This window comes from Homalodisca vitripennis, chromosome 8 (assembly GCF_021130785.1).
Source record: "Homalodisca vitripennis isolate AUS2020 chromosome 8, UT_GWSS_2.1, whole genome shotgun sequence".
Taxonomy (NCBI): Eukaryota; Metazoa; Arthropoda; class Insecta; order Hemiptera; family Cicadellidae; genus Homalodisca; species Homalodisca vitripennis.
Genome location: NC_060214.1, coordinates 127,013,384 through 127,030,109, shown reverse-complemented (window position 1 = coordinate 127,030,109; position 16,726 = coordinate 127,013,384). Strand labels below are relative to the sequence as shown.

At 41.0% G+C, this 16,726-nt stretch overlaps 1 protein-coding gene across 1 annotated transcript in view; it reads right to left on the bottom strand.

The window, feature by feature from the left end:
* The window catches only part of LOC124368357, a 53,336-nt gene extending 40,169 nt beyond the window's left edge, over positions 1-13,167 (bottom strand). Inside the window, exon 1 of the mRNA XM_046825638.1 lies at positions 13,083-13,167. The gene's annotated coding sequence lies outside the window, so the exon portion shown is untranslated. The remainder of the gene's footprint in view (positions 1-13,082) is intronic.
* Between the last annotated feature and the right edge of the window lie 3,559 nt (positions 13,168-16,726).

The window sequence follows — 16,726 nt, the reverse complement described above, 5'->3', positions numbered from 1 at the left end:
TCGGATTGGGTTGGGTTAGGTTTGGTTTGGTTTCATTATGTTTAGTTTCCTTTGCTTTGCCATCCTTACTTAGCTCATATGTACCGGAAGTACTTTAGTCGTAGAATAATAATAATAATAATATAGGTGCATAAAACAATTAATACACTGCATTGGAAACTTCAATAGTCGTTTTAAGTAAACATTAAAAATGGTTTAGAAACAAAATTTCTTTCGGGCTCATATAAGCTTAAACTTTTAAATCTTTCTATCATAGTTCACTCTTGACATCAGAACCAAGACCTTATGCTACTGATTGGTTTTTCATTAAATTACCCAGTAAAACGCCTGATACACCAAAATGCATTTGTTGAATTCAGATGAATAAAGATAACGACTCGACAGTGTATGTCCACCTCGAAGAGGTAGAGGCAAGACAAAGTCAGCAATCCTAGTTCCCTGAAAGCATTTTTACTCGACTCTAGATTTCAATTTTCATACGATCTTAACAGCTCGTTTTTGTAGTGTAAATACTATCTAAATATGTTCTAAGTTAAATTTGCAAACCCATAAGCTTACTACATATTGTCAATAATCAGGTGACCTGTCTCACGTAACAACAAATAAAGCGATTCTCATGTGATGTTTTCTATGTAAAATTTACAAACCACGTGTTTGTACTACATCTTGTCAATAATCAGGTGACCTGTCTCACGTAACAACAAATAAAGCGATTTCTCATGTGATGTTTTCTATGTAAAATTTACAAACCACGTGTTTGTACTACATCTTGTCAATAATCAAGTGACCTGTCTCACGTAACAACAAATAAAGCGATTCTCATGTGATGTTTTCTATGTAAAATTTACAAACCACGTGTTTGTACTACATCTTGTCAATAATCAGGTGACCTGTCTCACGTAACAACAAATAAAGCGATTCTCATGTGATGTTTTCTATGTAAAATTTACAAACCACGTGTTTGTACTACATCTTGTCAATAATCAGGTGACCTGTCTCACGTAACAACAAATAAAGCGATTCTAATGTGATGTTTTCTATGTAAAATTTACAAACCACGTGTTTGTACTACATCTTGTCAATAATCAGGTGACCTGTCTCACGTAAACAACAAATAAAGCGATTCTCATGTGATGTTTTCTATGTAAAATTTACAAACCACGTGTTTGTACTACATCTTGTCAATAATCAGGTGACCTGTCTCACGTAACAACAAATAAAGCGATTCTCATGTGATGTTTTCTATGTAAAATTTACAAACCACGTGTTTGTACTACATCTTGTCAATAATCAGGTGACCTGTCTCACGTAACAACAAATAAAGCGACTCTCATGTGATGTTTTCTATGTAAAATTTACAAACCACGTGTTTGTACTACATCTTGTCAATAATTAATGGCGTCTTTTACCTAACAATAAATAAAGCAACACGCGCGTGATATTTTCATAGTTAAATTTACAAACCGTTTGTTTGTACTGCATCTTGTGTACCGAATGACGATAACACATGGGGGTGGTGACTTCTGAGGTCGTAGTAATAAATACTCGAATTGCAAAGTTTACTTATAAGCTCAGTTTAATTTGTGAAACTTACAAGCACCACTTTTGGATGGTAAAGGAAAAGTATGTAATGCCACGTTGCTGCCATTTAGAATACAAGAACTAAAAACGTATGTCTTATGGGTGGGCCTAAAATATCCAATGTTCTCTGGAATTATGCCTACGATGTTTTACTTTATAACACAACAAGATTTCACTTCCCTTCGCAATATGTAGACTCACAACCCGGATGTCGGCGTCTTGACACGAGACATTGAAGCTGTAGTCTAAGAACGGTTATTTCTAGAAGAGGAGTAGAGTTGGGAAAGTGGTAGCCATCTACTCAAACAACACGTGAGATTCATCAGCTACGTGAGCTACGTGAACTCGCCTAAAACAAATTCGCGACGGTATTAGCCATTTAATGATACAAAAAAAATCCATTACAACAACGTGTTCGCCCGAAGGACGACGCCACAACGTGTATCTATTTCAATCAAGCAAATAAAAGATCTTCAAGAGTAAGTTACTTTACTATTTACAACTTTACTTTACGTTTACATTCATTTTTATATATCAAAGGGCTAATTTAATAGTTACGAAAAGATAAATTTTACTTACGGACAAAGCGCGCGAGGTCTGCTCGGTCACGTACGTTGGGCTGCTACAAAGGGTTAGAAGAAAATATTCATACGCGTGCCAATTAGGTAGTTACTCCGCCGATAAATTTTAGTTTCCGGAACATTGGATAAAATAATATTTTAAATTATATTGGGCTGACTAGGTTGTGAAATTTACATTATATGAAATTTAATTAACCAATTAACCGGGTACACTTGTTAATAATCAAGGGCGTCAATAATCAATACTTAAGCTCCGTAATGCGGGGGAGTCCACCGCGTCTCCCGTCACACCGACGACGGCCCGCGCCCGCCTGCTCCACGCCCGGGCGGGGACCCCGCCGCCACACTCCACCGCCTTCCCACCTGCGTCTGTCCTCTATGGAAACCCGGAACCTCACCCCTCAAAAACAACACCTGAGGATGCAGCAGCAGAGATCGCACGACTAAAAAAGATCGACTTTGTTTATTGATCAGATGTTGGATGTTGATGATGTTGTTTTGTTGGGTGACATTAATGTAAATCTTATGGATACTGGTAAGGCGATTGTAGATTCCTGAAAAAACCTGTATGAATCGTTAGGGTTGGTACAATCATAACAGAGCCCACTCGTGTCACCGAGAGCTCTTCGACATTGATCGACCATATTGTTGTGAATAAAGGTCTAGACATTGTCAAAATTGGTTTAGTTGGATACGTCCTCAAAATTGGTGTTGATTCAAGACGTAAACAAATTACGGGGACCACCACCTGGTATATTGTGATCTCAGGTTATGGCAACTATAGGCCAAAGGAGAAATTTATAACTTATCGAAATTTTCCAATTTCGATGTGTCTCTTTATGTTTCTTTATTGTCACGTATTGATTGGGATGATATCGAGACAAAGACCTCGGTCGAGGAAGTTAGTCAATTGTTATAACTACCTACATTGTCCAACTGCTTGACACCTGCGTACCGTTAACAAGAAAGCGAGTCACCAAGAAGAAAAGAACCCCCATGGGACGGAGTGACCGAGATAAGAGAGCTCACAAAAAAAAAATTATTTCAAACACAGACTGCATGATAGTGATGTTTTGGCTGCTAGAACGTTGTACTGTAAGGCACGAAATAAATTGAACTGCGCCCATCAGAAGAGCAAAAACGAAATTACTTTCACGACAAGCTGAATTGTAAGGACTCTAAATCTCATTCTGGGGTGTTTTACGGTCCGGTGGAGTGCTGGAAAATGACCGTAATAGTGACGATATAAGATTCTCAGCTGATGACCTCAACAGGTACTTTGCAGGCATGGGTGGGTGGAAGGGGGGACAGGAATAGCCTCGAGAAAACTGAATTTCTACAGAAACAATGTTTGTGAGGATCTGGCGCATGGTTTCAGTTTTGTGCCAGTTACTGAGGGTGAGATCAAATGCATAATGAATAACATTACGTCAGTGGCTGTGGGGACTGATGGAATATCTATCAGGCTAGTGAAAAGCCATTAGTCCATATTGCTTGAGAGCTATTACGCATTTGTTAACCTGTCCCTTGCTTCTGGGTGTTTTCCATCATGCTGGAAGCAAAGTCTTGTCACGCCCATACCCAAAATAAACTGAATCCCAAGTGTGATTTCCCAATTTAGGCCGATATCGATCCTTCCGGCCATGTCAAAAAATCCTTGAGAAGGGTAGTGGTGAATCAGTTGACAGCTTTCATTGAGGCTGAAAATATTTTTCCTGTACATCAGTCTGGTTTTAGGAAGTCTTTCAGCACTTACCTCCGCCTTGATAAACATTATGGATGAGCTGCATGTAGCGAAAGATAAAGGTTTTGGAGTATTTTGGCGGGGGGGGGACGCTTGATTTCTCTGAAGCGTTCGACTCAGTGAATTATGAACTGTTTCTTGCCAAATTAAATTTCTATAGGTTTAATGAAATCGCTATAAAATGGTTTGGCTCATATTTGAGCGGACGGAGTCAGGTGACGAAGGTAAAAGAAAAATGCTCTTCCTCGCTGTCGAAGGATACAGGGGTTCCTCAAGGGTCATGTTTTAGGGCCTGTTATGTTCATTTTATATACTGCTGATCTTGAACTTGCATTGTCCTCGTGTTCACTCTACTCCTATGCGGATGACTCTCAGATGCTTCTAAACAATATCCCCCTCCAGGTGTCCATGAAGCGGTGCAGTTGTTTCAATGCTGATCTGCGTAGGGTTAAAGAGTGGTCGGAGGGACATGGCCTAAAGTTGAATGCAGATAAGTGTTCTGTGGTGCATTTTTGCTCACCGTCCCATTAAAGAGACCATGAACAGGAGTATTCTCTCTGTTTCTGTTGAGGGTATTTGTTTGGAAGATCGTGTTTTTGTTAAAGTCCTGGGAGTTATAATTGACAATCAGCTAAACTTTCTTAAACATGTTGAATTGATTTCTCAACGTGCAATGTGTAAATTGAGAGTTTTGAATAGATACAGAGCGTTAATTCCAATGCTTTCAAAGCTGCATATTTGTAAATTCTCTAGTATTTCCATCAATATATTACGCCCTTCCAGTGTTTGGTAGCCTGCTTAACTCAAGAGGCAAATGTACATCCTTGCAACGGATACAGAACAGTGCGCTGAGGTTTGTTTATAATCTAAAAAAATATTTGACCACATCTCACCTTATCGCAAAAAGAGCAAATTTACACTCCTGTTCAAGATATTTGTAGGCTCCAAACTGTGACATTGGTGCATAAGGTTTTTTTTTTTTTTTGGTAACTGGTGAACCCTCTTTACCTGAGACGGAAACTAGTGGCGCGAGCGACTCTAAGAGAACGGCACACTCGACAGGACGACAAAGCTGCAAACTGCCGCGTGTGCGGTTGGAGGCTACAAAAAGGTCCTTCTCGTTACTTTGGACCCCAGGAAGTACAATGCCTTACCACCAGTTATAAAGACTTTGTCTGTTAAAACTTTCAAAAAGGAAGTTAAAACTGTAATAGGTACCTTAATGATGTATTGTTGTTTAAGTATGAATTTTCTATGTAAATTACCAGCACGCAATATTTGGGTTGTCACAGTTTTTAAAATACAAATTGTACTGTTATGATTAGTTTGACGTGAGTCGATTGTAAAACAGATTGTAAACTGAAATCCGCTCAAGAATAAAGGCCTTATTTATTTTATTTATTTAAAAAAGGAGATAGAAACGCCTTAACAAAGAGTTCCAGGGGCTCCTTGATCATACAATAAGAATCCGACACCCTCGACTACTGCAGTTCACGACCAGATTTTCCCTGTCGATACCTCGTCCCGCGTTGACCAGACGACCCACGCTCCCGTGACTTCGGACCGCGAGGTGCAGAGCGAGATGCTCCTCAACCCACCCGCCTTCTGTGGAGGTCGGAGTGCAGTGCGACTGCCGGAACAGCCAACCGCTGGCAACGTGTGAACAAGCCTGACCTTTCTCGACAGATTGAGCACAACAATAGAGGTCTTGGAGGCTGAGAATCCGAGTCTGAAGCAGCAGCTGAAAACTTGCGGAGTGCGCTTGATCTTAAAGAGAAACAACAGGTGGGACAGAAGTGAAGAAGAGGAAGCCCAAAAATATATATCCTCGGTAGTACAAAATAATTTATTTGCCCACCCAACCAAAAAATTTAACTAAGCCAAAAATTGAATCTTTCTCTAAAATGAAAAAGCAATATTATCCAATTGACCTTAAAAAACCTCTAAAAAATCATGGCAAGCTCCAAAATACCCCTACACGCAACGTACAGTTCAAGTCCATAACTGTTCGAGGGGACAGCCACGCTAGGCCACATCGCTGGACTTGTGAAGAAACCAGATCGGCCCTGCAACCGCGGTGAGCGACGTCTGTGTACCCGGCGGCCAGTTTTTTGGGATATTGTTCGAACGGCATCTGAGCCCCGGCCCTGCTGCGAGGTGCTGATCGCCGGCACTAACGACCCTGGCGGTCAGCGGGCAGCAGCGGAATATTTACCGCTATCTGGAGGGGTACATCGCTTGCTGGATCTTCCAGCACCGAGATCATCCTCACCACACTGCCGCATTCGCCACGATCTTTTTTGGACCCGACCCACACCCTGTCCACTATCAGACCGTGCTCGTTGAATGCCTACATTGAGGAACTGGCTGTTTTGACACAACATTAGAGTGTTAAACTTCGACGACATCAGCCGTAGGTATTTCACGAGACACGGCCAACATCTCTCCTGGCGGGGCAAGCGGTTACTGGCTGGGATGATTGTGGCGGCGATGAGACCATCCACTCAAATATCAGAAAACGAAGGCGCAGCCGCGACTCTGGGGGGAATTCCTCGAGCAAACTGCTGCTTCCACCGGCCAGCATGCCAACGCCCGCTGTTGCCCAAGAAGACTCGGAAACCAACCCCCCTCATAACGGCCCCAGCTAACATACAGGGTTGTCTCCTACGCAGAAAACGCCGTGAGACGCTCCCCCAGTCCAGACATTCTTTAACTTTAAAAAAATTCAGTTTTTTTTAGGGGGCCCACTTTACAGCAAAGGGACCCCCACAATTGACAGACCAGAATCGGCAAAATCAGACAAACCAAAAATTACATGTTCAAGGTTCCCTAAGACTACTCCACCAAAACGCTCAGGTCGACGCAACCAACAAATTGGATGAAATTCAGCTGATGTGTGAGGAGCTGGAAATATCATATATACTCGTTGTAACCGAAAACGGTTTTAAACAACGAAAACCTTGAACTATGCAAAATTCCAAATTTACAAAATTGCAGAAGCGTACTGTCACCAGACCTCCAAAGGAGGTGGTGTAGCAATTTTTCTGAGACAAAAATTTAGTTTTCACAAAATTTACAATCAAAGAATCGACCGCGAAAAATTTCGAAGCAGTTGGGGATCATAGTACAAAACTAACAGGTCCAACATTAATTGTGATAGGGATTTACAGGTCTCCCAGTGGGAAATGAAGATCAGTTTTTTTTCAAAATTCGAACGTGTTACTTACTGACCTGACTAACCATCAATACGATTACGTCTTGATGGGAGATCTCAACGTGGATGCAAATGGATGCACAGGATCGACTAGTCGATCTGCTGAGGTCATTTGGCCTTGAACTTCTTGGTCAAAACTCCATACGAGAGTGACGGCTACAACACAGTCGGCTATTGATAACATCATCACAAGCGTTGAAAATGTTACAGTTGTCGCTGGTCAACACAGCTATCTCAGACCACTATGGCCTAGAGGCTATCATTTAGTGCAAAACAAAAAATCGCGAATAAAAACCCAAGAAATTACCAAACAATAAAAGACACGAGGCCAGAAAATATTGCTCTCGTTAACGCTTCCCTTTCAAAAGAAAAGTGGAAATTTTTAATTTCTTCACACCCAGTAGAGCAGCAGTTTTCAAATTTTCAATGAATGTTTTTTAATTTCCATTCTAAACACCTGCTGTCCTACAAAAACGATCAAACCTCGTCATAAGAAGGTAAATAATACTTGGATCACTAAAGGCATTTTGGTTTCGAGAGAGGAAACTCAAGTTTTTATCCGAAATAAACAGGAAAACGTACAATTGAACAGTTCAAATTTTTTTTTTCGAAATATAAAGAAATGTATAGAAAGGTGATCCAAGCTGCAAAAGCGTATGATGTCTCAAAATCAATTATTTATTCAAAAAAAAATCGTTTTCTAAAACTGTATGGGGCATCATTTAACAATAAACATCACGAATCCAAGCAAAATCAACTGTCAAAATTGGGGGACACCCCTAGTGAGTGATGCTTCTAGGGTTGCCGACGAGTTTAAAACGGGATTTTTTGCGTCTGTTGCTTGTGGACGGGGCCACCATCGTCCATCGCTGCCACAGGGGAATCCCACGCGCAGACAGAGTCCAACAGCCTAAATGGCTCTGACTCCTGTAGTTGAGGAAGAGCTCAATAAAATCATTCAACAATTACCAGCTAAAAAATCAAATGATCTATAATCGAGATCCATGTTGGTTAATAAAACAATGCTCGCACTAGGCATATCGTGAATGAAACCACTGACTCAATTGGTCAATTTGTCTTTTAACTCAGGAGTTTTTCCCTCTCTCCTAAAAATTGCAAAAGTGCATCCAATTTTCAAGAAAGAAAACCCCTGTTCAATAAATAACTATCGGCCCGCGTCTCAATTTTGCCTATATTGAGCAAAATATTTGAAAAAATACTTTTTCTAACGAGAATGCTGTTATTTCTTTAAATAAAAACAACCAGCTTTCTGAACATCAATTTGGATTCAGGAAAAATAAATCTACGATAGACGCAGTGGTGAGTCTGGTTGATATGGTTGTAGAGGGGACTAGAACGTCAGGATCACACATTAAGTGTGTTCCTTGACCTTTCTAAAAGCATTCGACTGCGTTGACCCATGAAAATACTGCTAGACACACTACATTCTCATGGCATCCGAGGGGATGTACCGCTCTTATGGCTTAAGTCATTTTTAAGTCAGAGAACTCAAGTGGTTCCAGATATCAAACCAACTTTCTAAACCAATTCAAAACTGAGTTATGGAGTTCCTCAGGGCTCTATACTCAGCCCAATCCTTTTCCTGTTGTACGTCAATGACGTACAGTTCATCGCTGCTGCATGGTAAAATTGTGCAGTATGCTGATGACACGACTCTCTGTTTCAGAGATAACACACAAGAAGGTTTGGAGCTACAAACCTTTGTCGATATCAACATTGTGTGCAATATTTCAATAGCCTCAACCTTCAAACTAATTCTTGTTCTTCGAAATCCAACGTGCTAAATTTCGCACTGCGCCCAGTGGACTCCCAATGTGGGTCAGCTGTCATGTTGGCAGATTCCATATTGGAAGAAGTCTACTCCTCAAAATTCCTCGGAATACTCCTCGACCGAGGGTTGACATGGAATAATCACATTGACCATGTGTGTGCCAAGACTGTCCTCAGGAATATATGTTTTGAGGTCCTTGGCCCCGGTACTGCCCCAGTCAGGTATTGATTGCGGCATATTATGGGCTAATTCACTCTCACCCTTTGCTATGGAGTGGTGTTGTGGGGGGCCTTACAGACAATAATTTCCTGAGGGTGTTCAAATTGCAAAAAAAAAAGCAATTCGTATCATCGCAAAGTTGAATTTCAGAGAGTCGTGCAGGACAGCATTCAAAAAACTTTGCAACTGTTGGACTTTGGGCCCAGTCTCTACATTTTAGAAACATCTTTGTTCTGTTTGGTCTAAATGTGCCCTAACCAGGGGACGTAACATACACGTGTATGAGACCTAGAGGCAGAGATAACTACCGTAACTTGAAGACACAGAACGGTGGTTTATGAGCACTTGCCTTCGCAGGCAGATGTTCATTTTATCAACAGTCTGCCAAATTCTATTACAAAACGCCCAAGGCGTCAAAAGCTCGTCTTAAGCGCTTCCTGGTGTCAAATCCATTTTACAGCGTTGACGAGTTTCTGGCGTTAACTGGGAGACCGCCAATTAGATGACTGACTCCAGCGCTGGAAGTGGGTTGAGTATTGGCGATGGATGAATGAGACTGGAATGCATGAACATTATGTATAGTTTGGACGTGGTGGTAATGTGGAATGCGCGAGTATCTTAAATGTATAATTAATTCTGACGTTGCCATACAATGTGTAATTGTGACGAGCAATTAAAGATTTGATTTGATTTTGCGTCTTTCACCTGACAACACAATAAAGCGACGCGCACGAAATGTTTTTTCTATCTTAAATTTACAAACCATTTGTTTGTACTGCATCTTGTCAATAATCAAGGGCGTCTTTCACCTAACAATAAATAAAGCAACACGCGCGTGATATTTTCAATGTTAAATTTACAAAACATTTGTTTGTACTGCATCTTGTCAATAATCAAGGGCGTCTTTCACCTAACAATAAATAAAGCAACACGCGCGTGATATTTTCAATGTTAAATTTACAAAACATTTGTTTGTACTGCATCTTGTCAATAATCAAGGGCGTCTTTCACCTAACAATAAATAAAGCAACACGCGCGTGATATTTTCAATGTTAAATTTAGAAACCATTTGTTTGTACTGCATCTTGTCAATAATCAAGGGCGTCTTTCACCTAACAATAAATAAAGCAACACGCGCGTGATATTTTCAATGTTAAATTTACAAAACATTTGTTTGTACTACATCTTGTCAATAATCCAAGGGGTCTCTCACCTAACAATTAAATAAAGCAACACGCGCGCGTGATATTTTCAATGTTAAATTTACAAAACATTTGTTTGTACTACATCTTGTCAATAATCCAAGGGGTCTCTCACCTAACGTTAAATAAGGCGACTGGCGCGAGATGTAGTCTTGCTCTCTTTCTGTCCAGATGAATTACACTTGTCTGTGCGATAACTATCAAACATTAAAATGAGGAGGAAAGTTATTTTTTGCTCGTGGCATTACACATCCTGTCTCAATAAAACTGCCTATTTTTATTTCACTTTTACAGCATTGTACTAATTCCAAAGATTGTTAACAATGGCTATGCCTCTCCTTGAAACCACTTCTGCAACATTGCAACTGTCACGTTATCCTGTGACATCCGTGGAGTCATTTAACTAATGGCGCATTTTAGCCAGTGGGTACGTTGCATAGTGGAGATTATAGAAAGTTGCGTCCATTGGCTAGTAGGTCCAGTAGCCTGTGGCGTTCGTTAGCCAGTGGATCTAGTAGCCTGTGGCGTCCGTTGGCCAGTGGAACCCGTAGCCTGTGTCGTCCGTTGGCCAGTGGAAGCCGTAGCCTGTGTCGTCCGTTGGCCAGTGGAACCCGTATCCCGTGGCGTTCGTTAGCCAGTGGAGCAAGCAGCCTGTGGCTTTCTGTTCGTTACCCAGTGAAGCCCTAGACTGTGGCGTCTGTTAGCCAGTGAAGCAAGCAGCCTGTGGCGTTCGTTACCCAGTGAAGCCAGTAGACAGTGGCGTTCGTTAGCCAGTGGAGCAAGCAGCCTGTGGCGTTCGTTACCCAGTGGAGCCCTAGACTGTGGCGTCTGTTAGCCAGTGGAGCCCGTAGCCCGTGTGGCGTTCGTTACCCAGTGAAGCCCTAGACTGTGGCGTCTGTTAGCCAGTGAAGCAAGCAGCCTGTGGCGTTCGTTACCCAGTGGAGCCCTAGACTGTGGCGTCTGTTAGCCAGTGAAGCAAGCAGCCTGTGGCGTTCGTTACCCAGTGAAGCCCTAGACTGTGGCGTCTGTTAGCCAGTGAAGCAAGCAGCCTGTGGCGTTCGTTACCCAGTGAAGCCAGTAGACAGTGGCGTTCGTTAGCCAGTGGAGCAAGCAGCCTGTGGCGTTCGTTACCCAGTGGAGCCCTAGACTGTGGCGTCTGTTAGCCAGTGGAGCAAGCAGCCTGTGGCGTTCGTTACCCAGTGAAGCCAGTAGACAGTGGCGTTCGTTAGCCAGTGGAGCAAGCAGCCTGTGGCGTTCGTTACCCAGTGAAGCCCGTAGACAGTGGCGTTCGTTAGCCAGTGGAGCAAGCAGCCTGTGGCGTCTGTTAGCCAGTGGAGCCGTCTGTTAGCGCCCCTGTGGCGTTCGTTACCCAGTGAAGCCCTAGACTGTGGCGTCTGTTAGCCAGTGGAGCAAGCAGCCTGTGGCGTTCGTTACCCAGTGAAGCCAGTAGACAGTGGCGTTCGTTAGCCAGTGGAGCAAGCAGCCTGTGGCGTTCGTTACCCAGTGAAGCCCGTAGACAGTGGCGTCTGTTAGCCAGTGGAGCAAGCAGCCTGTGGCGTTCGTTACCCAGTGGAGCCCTAGACTGTGGCGTCTGTTAGCCAGTGGAGCCCGTAGCCCGTGGCGTTCGTTAGCCACTGGAGCCCTAGACTGTGGCATTCGTTAGCCAGTGGGTCCAGTAGCCTGTGGCGTTCGATAGCCAGTGGATCCAGTAGCCTGTGGCGTACGTCAGCTAGTGGAGCCCGTAACCTTTGGCGTCCGTTGGCCAGTGGTGCCCGTATCCAGTGGCGTTCGTTAAACGCGGCATGAACGTGCCGGCAAGCCGGACAGCTCTGCCTGAACACAGAGCGTGTATGGGCTCCGGTTGGCCTGTCAGTTTGGACTATTCGGCCATTCTGAAGATGATTTAGACAAGCCTGTGCGTGTGTGTGGATTGCGGGCCACCTGACTGCGAGCCAGCGTAGTTGACACAGTTCTTGTCGGTTGTTCAGACAACATATCGCGATAAAAAGAAAATCAGTGTCTCGAGGGATTTAGTAGTTTTCATGAAAGTGAACCGTGAAGGCGTTCATGAGGGGATGTCGCACTTCTCATCACTTTATTTCTTTCAATTACAGGAGCAACCAATGACAAAAGGTTTAGTTACGTACTTCCATCCAATAGAAGGTAGTTGTGCCAATCCTTTGGGATTCCATTTAATTCAATTATTAAATTTATGTGTGAGTACGTACCCCTCTTCGACAACCACTGTTTACACCATTAACTTTCGTTTTTTCGCCGTTTCCTGTTACCATTTAAGACTACCAATAAAGACAAATGGCATTCGCATCTTCATCACTAGAGAACATTTCAATTACTAAACACGCATTGAAAGTAATTTAATATTTAAAAAATACCGCTTGCCGGACTGGATTCAACTAGAAATGTATAGTGTGATCGGTCCAACAGTCCGCCGGACTGTCCGTCCGGCTTGCCGGTACTATATCCTAAAAGATGATAGCTGGGTCGGTAAAATATATTATGAGATAGCGTAATAAATAACATCCCCCTGTGTTCCATTCCAAATAATGTATTTGTCGAAAACGTTTTACATGAATATTTAAAGATGTTGGACTTTGCACGAATTAGAACCTATTCTAGGTGTGTTCTCGTAATTATAGAATATCTGATATTTCAAAATACCAATCAAAAGTATGAAATCTATATTAATGTGGAATATACGAGATATATTTATGCACTTAGTAGTACTTACAAAAGCTGCTCACTCGATCGCCTGAGCAATGAAGAACAACACTGGACCACTCAACTGTCACCACACAATGTCGGCTTCAATAGCTAATCGATGACCGACCGCCGCTACTCGTAGATTGCACCATCTACAGTCTCCCCACTACAGAGTCTGCCTGTCAAGGTCAACAGTTGAATCAAAGAGCAGAGACATCTGCTCTCTCTTAATCTAAAATAAACAAATCACTAAGCAATCTGATTGTTACAGCAGCTTACAGCTACATGAGCACTGACAAGTTCTCTTCTGATGCTTACACTAGTAGTATGTGGTGCGACTTTACAGTTATATTAGTCTGCTTTAATTGCTGCATTATTTGCAGAATATTTTTGGAACCCTCTAATGTAACAAGACTTGAAAAGAACATTCCTTATAATGGTAAATTAATAGTATTTTATTTTAGAATAATGATTGTGGTAGACTTATAACAAACAGAACTAAAAAGTGAACAAAAGACTTAATATTAAGCCTATTGCCTAAGAATCAGTATACGTGTTTGTACTACATATATGTAATTTATTAAAACAATAGTAGTGTTGACATACAAGTTTAAATGTGTTTAAAATTAATAAGAATTTAAAATTATAATATAAACAACAATAAGTCGTATGACATAACTATTACTGTATAGGTACCCAAATGTAAAGTTTGTTGTCAAGGTCAAATACGACTTTGTAAGAAATCAGAATGATACCGTTTTATGTCGGATTATTTTAACTTATCGTAGACATATATATGGCCTTCCACAACACTCCACTTCATCAACACATATTTACTAGATGTTTAACTGTTTGTGCATGTCTTAGATTTTTTGACACCTGAAGAGAAAATATATTCCAATCCTCTAAACCAGAGGTTCTCAAAGTATGGGGCGCTACCTCCAAGGGGGGCGCAATGAAGATTCAAGGGGGCCCATGCTCGCTTGAAAAATTAATTTAATTTTTAAGCACAAACTTAAAAACAATAAAGCAAACTTTTTATTTTAAAAATTACAATAACTTTACGTATAACTTTTAATCATCGTCGTACTAGTGTCAAATATTTTATTTTTATTAGTTTATCGGAAGTAAAATACTGTGAGTTTACACCAACATGTTTTCAGTAGAGTGCTGGATACGACTCGCGGTAGCGCCTGGTTGTTGCGGTTTCCCAATGACTCGTCAAGTACCACCGTGACCGATCGGCCCTAGACTTTCCTGGAGCCCTCATTACTCCTACCACTACCACCAGTGCGAACGTCTAGTGCAGTTAGTGCAGTTACATGTTTTAAATGTAGCACCTCTCCATGTTTTGTGGTTATTTTCAGAGATACTTTGGTTTTGCGTAAGCTTTTTGAGTACAAGTTTATATATATATATATGAGCATCGAAATGAAAAGATTTCTTGTAACTGTAACAAATGGTGGAAGTGTAGACGCATCAGTGAAGGCAGGTCAAGATCAAAATGAGGACACGGCAAGTGTAACCAATCGTTCTCCAGTCCAAGTGAACCAAGCGTAGCCAAAATGCGCAAGTATGACAACAGTTATTTATCACTAGGTTTAACAAAAACAATCATAAATGGCCAAGAACGGCCCCAGTGTGTAATCTGTCTAGCCGTCCTGGCCTCTGAGAGCATGAAAGCTAACAAGCTAAAAATACACCTTGACACTAAACATGGAAATATCGCAAACAAACCCAGAGAGTTTTTTGTTTTAAACTTAAGAGTGTTAAATCTACAAAAATGCTTTTTCCAATATTGCAAGTGTATCTTCAAAGGCTTTATTGGCATCTTACCAGATTTTTCACAGAATCGCTCAGAAGAAAAAAGCCGCACACTATTGGATAAGACCTGATATTACCAGCAGCAATTGACATGGTTTCAACTGTTTTGAAAATCCATGGGTCAACAGTTGAAGGCTATATCGATGTCAAATGATACGTTATCAAGAAGTATAGCCGTACAGATGTATGGGATTTCGGAAGGTCATCACGCGCAATTGATGGAGAAGGTGACAAATTCTCATTTTTGTCATACAAGTTGATGAAACTACCGATAGAGTTTCTTATTTAATATGTTATTTAAGATTCGTCAATGGTGATGCAAAGCGGGAAGAGTAGATTTTTTAGACGTTTTCAGCTAATACCACTGGTGAAACCACTTTCCGAATGGTTGATACATTTTTGCAGGATAATGACATATCTTGAATAAAATGTACAGGAATTTGCACAGATGGAGCTTGGGCTATGTAAGGAAAGTACACTGGGCTTCCGAGGGTTGATAAAAAAGGTAGCTTCAGAAGCTAAATGGACACATTGTATAATTCATAGAGAGGATTTAGGGGCAAAATGTATGAAATTTTACACGTGGTCGTTAAAACAGTCAATATCATTAAAGGGCAGCCTCTTTAAAGTCACGAGTTTTTAAGATTCTCTGTGAAGATATGGGCTCAGAACATACAGCTTTACTGTTTCGTACTGAAGCTCGCTGGTTATTGAGAGGAACGGCTTTGACCAGAATATTTGAGCTTAGATATGAAGTCGTGTTATTTTAGCATTTTTGCTTGACAAAAAGCACCAAAGCAACATTTTTCAATGGCTCAGATTTTTTTCTGCTATTAGCGTACATGGCATATATATTCGAGAAAATAAATGTACTAAACAAGTCTTTACAGAAAAAAGATGCAAACCTTTTGCGATGGACTGAAAAGGTGAACTAAATAAGCTAAGTTTATACAAGGGTGGACTGAAAAGTGACAATATTGAACTATTTCCTAATCTTCAAATTGTGATTAAAGAAATGGATATCAACATTACTCCAACGAATCCAAAGAAATGCTCTTTTAAACACTTAGAAATCCTCAGATCTCGTATAAAAAATTATTTTTATGAGGACTTGGAAGATTTGGCATAGATTCAAAATCCGTTCAAACCATCCGTAAATGAGTGCTCCCCCAAGATTATAGAAACAAACCTCATTGACCTCCAGGGTAACACTGAGCTCGAAAGTAAGTTTAAAGAATCTTCTCTCACACCCTTCTGGATTGGTGTACAAAAGGAACAACCAATTTTGAGTGAAAAGGAATTGAAACTACTTACTCCATTCACCACTTCTTATTCTTGTGAAACTGAGTTTCTGTACTAGTGGCCATGAAATGTAAATATTGCTTAGGACTGGATTTGATCAAGGAACTGAATAGCGTTATCAGAACTGGTACCGCGTTTCGACAAGCTATGCTTAAAGAGAAAACAAGCACATACTTCACATTGAAGGTCTTTTTATTATTATTACTTTGAGTTATAAATAACATGTATGTACTATAGAAGCTGAAATAAATAAATATTAAATTATAATTGTTTGTATAGAATTTGTTGTTATATTACGATTAAACCTATTGCCCCATTATGCTCTAATGTAGTACCTATGCATAAAATGTACAAAACTAAGCAAATAAAGTTTTACTGTAAAATTTCAAAAGCGACTCACTTATATAGTACGCTTACATGTAGGGGGCCCGGCTAGCAGCTGGATTATACAGGGGGGCTCGAAGTAAAAAGTTTGAGAACAACCGCTCTAAACGATAGTAAGTGTTTGGAATCATTATCTTTTACTGACGGCGCCGTCTGCTAGAA